Genomic DNA, 5,250 nt, shown 5'->3' with positions numbered 1-5,250 from the left:
CTAAAAAGCAGCTGTCGGGGACCCAAAAGGATCGCCCTGATACTTGTTATCTGTGGTAGAGAGGTCCTAGCACACACATCACCAGGAGGGAATTAGAAATGGCTCCAGTGAGCTGGGCTGCTGCTTCAAGCGGGTCAGGCAACATTCCCCCCCCCCCCCATTCCTGCTCCTTTCTTATAAGGTTCAAATGAAGGCAAAAGGACTGAAGCCTAGGGTTCAAATTGGGCCTAGTAGGCACTCTGGGAGACACTATTCAAGTCAATTGACTCCCACACTCCCACTGCCTAGCTTGTGCAGAAAAAATTAACCACCCCTCCCTTCCCCTGGAGGGTGTTAGCTATTTCTCCCTCTCCCCATCCCAGCTTTGCATTTAGTAGCCAATGCAAATAGCTCAGGATAATAGATAAGGAAGAACAGAAGGAGGAAGGAGGGAAAGAGGGAAGGAAGGAAGGAGGGAAAGAGGGAAGGAAGGAAGGAAGGAGGGAAAGAAGGAAGGAAGGAAGGAAGGAAGGAAGGAAGGAAGGAAGGAAGGAAGGAAGGAAGGAAGGAAGGAAGGAAGGAAGGAAGGGAAGGGAAGGGAAGGGAAGGAATGGAAAGGAGGGAAGGCTGAGGGGAAAAAAAAGACAGAATTGTAGATAGGAAGGCACATAGGTAGATGTTGATGTTTTTATTGTTGTGTTTAATCATTCAGTCATGTTTGACTTTTCATGATTCCATTTGGTGGGGTTTTCCTGTCAAATGTGCTGGAATGGTTTGCCATTTCCTTCTCCAACTCATTTTATAAATGAGGAAACTAAGGCAAACAGGATTAAGTGATTTGCCCAGGGTCATTCAGCTGGTAAGGGTCTGAAGCCAGATTTGAACCCAGAAGATAAATAAATCATCTTGGCTTCAGGCCTAGCACTCTATTATGTTTCCTATGCTGCTATAGATCAGTTGGATTGATCATTTGATAGATAGATAGATAGATAGATAGATAGATAGATAGATAGATAGATAGANATTGATCATTAGATAGATAGATAGATAGATAGATAGATAGATAGATAGATAGATAGACAGACAGATAAGGTACTAAAAAGTTTTCCTATGTATAAAGCACTGTGCTGAGTGCTGGGACTACAAATATAAGCAGGGCTCCTGCCCTCAAGGAACTCACATTCTAATAACACAAAGGAGTGGGAGTTGGGGGAAGGGGACCACAAAGCCATTGGCTAAGGGGTGAAGAAATCTAGATCTTGAATATAGCCAGGAGGGAAGTGAGCTAAGTGAGCTTAGCTGGAACCTCTCTTGAAGTGGATGGCTAGACTCAGCAATCACAGCAATCATGAGAGGCTTTTCCACACCCATTGAAGGTATCATGCGCTATATGTTGTCCATGTACATTATATATGCCCACGTGGGTCTGTCTAGATCACAGGGAGGCAGAGAGAGATTCCTCTAGTCCTAAGGAGATGCTGATTCCCTCCAGGAGAGGATGCAGGGAGTTGTGACCAGAGGCTGGCTACTCTATTCTCCTTAGAGAAAAGGGATAGGCTATCAATCATCAATAAACATTTATTAAGCACCTACTTGTGGGCCAAATGGAGCAACAAGGGGGCACAATGGATAGAGCATTAAGCCTGAGTCAAGTAGGTCTTCAAATTCTGCCTCAAACACTAGGTTTGTGACCCTGGACAAGCCTCTCAATTATGCCTCAGTTCCCTCATCTGTAAAATGAGCTGTAGAAGGAAATGGCAAACTGCTCCAGTATCTTTGCCAGGAAAACCCCCAAAGAGCTGGACAGACTGAAAAATAACATGTGCCAAAACCTGGTAAGCACCAAAGAGGGGGAAAGATAGTCTCTGCTCTCGAGGAGTTTATAGTCTAATGGGAATATGTTTGTCCTTAATCTAGGGAAAGTAATTTCAAGGTTCAAGATAATCTCCTGATTGCTCTCTCTTAGCAATGAAGGAGTATCCCAAGCTCTATTTCCAAGGCTTAACTCCTCTCCCACTTAGTCCTGTTCCACAAAGAGGATCAGTAGAACATGGCCAGCCCATTCATGTGGGCAGAGAACAAAGAGAAATCAGAGAAGTTATACAGATTGTCACACATCGGATCAACAACAGAGTGAATGAGCTCTCAGACCCCAAGTAGGAGAGCTCAGCTTGACCAAGAAAAAAAAGTCCCAGGTCTCACTGAAGGGGAAGTTCCCCAAAGTTCTCCTGTAGCCCTGGAGATAGGGCTATGATCAAGCACTTCACTCCTTGTCATCATTCCTCCCCAAAGCAGGCTTTCGCTCTCTTCCACATGAGGGAACTGTACCTGCCAGTCCTACTGATGCCTCCTCAGCAGCCCAATGTTTGAGCAGCATAAATGTGACCATCGACATTCAGGAAAACAACTCAGCAGGGCAGGTTGTGACCCAAAGCCAAGAAGGGACAAAGTGGGGAAAGTGCAAATTGAGTAGGCAGCTAGGTGAGGCAATGCATAGAGCACCAGGTCTGGAGCCAGAAAGACATCCTTTTCCTGAGTTCAAATCCGGCCTCAGACTCTTCCTAGCTGTGTGACCCTGGCCAAGTCTCTTAACCCCCATTGCCTAGTCCTTGCCACTCTTGTGCCTTAGGACCAATATCAAAGTATTGATTCTCAGATGGAAGGTGAGGGTTCATTAAAAAAGTGAAAGTGGCTCCCCATTTCTGGATGATGGTGGAAGCTGCCTTCCCACCATGATCTAGTGCTTCTGTCCAACTCCCAACCTGCAGACTGTCAACAAATAGTGCCAGAGGAGGCTATGGCCAGGTCCTCAGCAGTCTCTCACAGTCTCTCTCTCTGCCTGGGCTACTGCTCAGACAAGACACAGATTGCCTGGTGGCCATCTTATCAGCTTCTTCTCAGAAGTCTGTCCAAGTTCAAAATCAAGGGTGATAACAGGAAGCTCTGAGAAGCTGTTTAGCCAGGGACGGACATTTATAACCTTCCAGTTTCCATAGAAAAGACTCTGGCAAAAGGTGAGAGCCTGCAGTTACACTCTGGACATGCCCTTAGAGGAGTCACTCACAACTTCCTGGGCCCATAAAAGGGAGAGGTCGGACCACATGGCCTCAGACAGCTTTTCTGCTCCTGTTGTATGATCCTGGCATTCCCTTGACGAACCCTGAGCTTACACAGCATCACCCTAACCCTGTCCATAGTGGGCAATGTGTGTCTTGTATATGTATTTGTCATGTAGGGCAACATATGTGTACTTATATGTTTAAATCCTGGATTATAATAAAATATTCTGAATGCAAAAAGAGAGAGAGAGTCCTCAGCTTGTGTCGAGGCTCACTTCGTGTTCTAGCTCCATGGGGGTGAACCTATGGCACCCATGCCACAGATGGAGGAGCTGCTCCTCTCCCCTTCTCCACCTGTGCCTGTGGACATTCCTCGCTTCACCCAGCAGCCCAATGGAGTGCTTCCTCCCTCCCCTGTGTGGGGTAAGGCAGTGGTCTGGGGGGGGTCAGGGCACAGCACACAGTCTCTAAAAGGTTTGCCATCACTGTTCTAGCTCCTGCTGGAAGCTTTTCTATCTCCCTTGAGGCGTGGGTGCTGCCCCTCCTTAGCCTATCTTGCTTTAGTTACGTTTGCTCCTTTGCATCCCCTGCTGGAACACAGACTCCTCAAGGGCAGCATCTGTTTTCATTTCTATTTTGTATGTTGTGCCCTTAGCACAGGGCTCTGTGCCTAGTATGCTCTCAGCAATGGTCTTTTTAATAGATTATGGAATCGTATTCTTAAGGTGTGGTTGTGTGTATGCCCTCAGGATGGCTAAATGTCACTGGGAGGCATGGGTAGGAATCTCTGGAATCCTGCCTCTCCTTCCTCAAAGGAGACTGTGATTCCTGCCTTGAGGGGGCAGGAGAATGTGTCAGGAGGCTGGACACTCAATTCTTCCTCTGAGAGAAGGAGGATCTTTTTAGAGTTATGTCTATGTGCCTCCCTAATTATGGCTGGATGAGGGCCAAGCAAAAAGTCACCAGCTTCCCGGAAAGTGGGAGATAACAGTGGCTAGAGCTCTAAGCCTCTAGTCAGGAAGATTCATCTTCTTAAGATCAAATCTGGCCTTAGATTTTTTTTTTTTTATTAAGCCCTTACCTTCCACCTTAGAATCAATACTATATATTGGTTCCAAGGCAGAAGAGAGGTAAGGGCTAGGCAATGGGGATTAAGTGACTTGCCCAGGGTCACACAGGGTCTGAGGTCAGATTTGAACCTAGGACCTCCCATCTCTGGGCCTGGATCTCAATCTACTGAGCTACCCAGCTGCCCCCTGGCCTCAGATCTTAAAAGCTGGGTGACCCCCTGTTTGCCTGAGTTTTCCATCTGTCAAATGATTCGGAAAAGGAAATGGAAAACCACGCCAGTGTCTTTGCCCAGAAAACTACAAATGGAACGACCCTGGGCAAGTCATTCAACCTTTTTTGCCTTAGTTTCCCCATCTGTCAAATGATCTGGAGAAGGAAATGGCAAACCACTCCAGTATCTCTGCCAAGAAAACCCCAAATTGGGCTACCAAAAGTCAGACAAGACTGAAATGACTGAACAACACAATTCCAAGCTTTCCCCCACAAGGCTTTCCACCTTCCCATCAAATGCTAGTTATACAGAAGATCATCAAAAATAGTGAATAGTGAGCAAACTTCTTTATCCAACAGCATACCAAAGAGAAATCTGAAGAGTTCTATTGATGTGGACAGACCAGAAAATGAGATATCAGCTGAATCAGGAGAGAGGCCCCAGCTTTACCCAAGGAGAGATTCTGCCAAGTGTCTGGGGAGGAAGGCTGGAAGTCATGGCTAGGCTGAGAGGGCAGCTTCCGCCTCCATCTCTGCTGTTTCCAGAGGCATCCGGCTCTCTCCAGATGCCTCAGGCTGATCTCTTACAGCATCTCCAAGTAGGACAGAGCAATGCGTGTCCTCTCCTAAACTGTCTCGCCAACTCTGTCCCTCAAGAAGCCTCGATGGACATTCTTTCTACCATTTTGGAATCACATTCCCCTTGCAGTACAGGGTGGCCCCTTCCCCAGCTCAGCTTGGGAGTGAGCTGCTTGTTTCCTGAAGAAGAACATTCTGGCTACACTAAGGAGAAGAATTCCAAGGAGGAAGAGAATGTGCCCAAAGATCCCATTATGGCTTCATCAAGGATTTCTCAGAGGAGCTCATATTTCAAAAGCACACGTATGAGCTGTATTAGAAGTAAAAGCCGGAGGGGCAGCTAAATGGCTCA

The sequence above is a fragment of the Gracilinanus agilis genome, chromosome 4, assembly GCF_016433145.1.
Source record: "Gracilinanus agilis isolate LMUSP501 chromosome 4, AgileGrace, whole genome shotgun sequence".
In the NCBI taxonomy this organism is placed as follows: Eukaryota; Metazoa; Chordata; class Mammalia; order Didelphimorphia; family Didelphidae; genus Gracilinanus; species Gracilinanus agilis.
Note: the sequence above shows the minus strand (reverse complement) of the source record.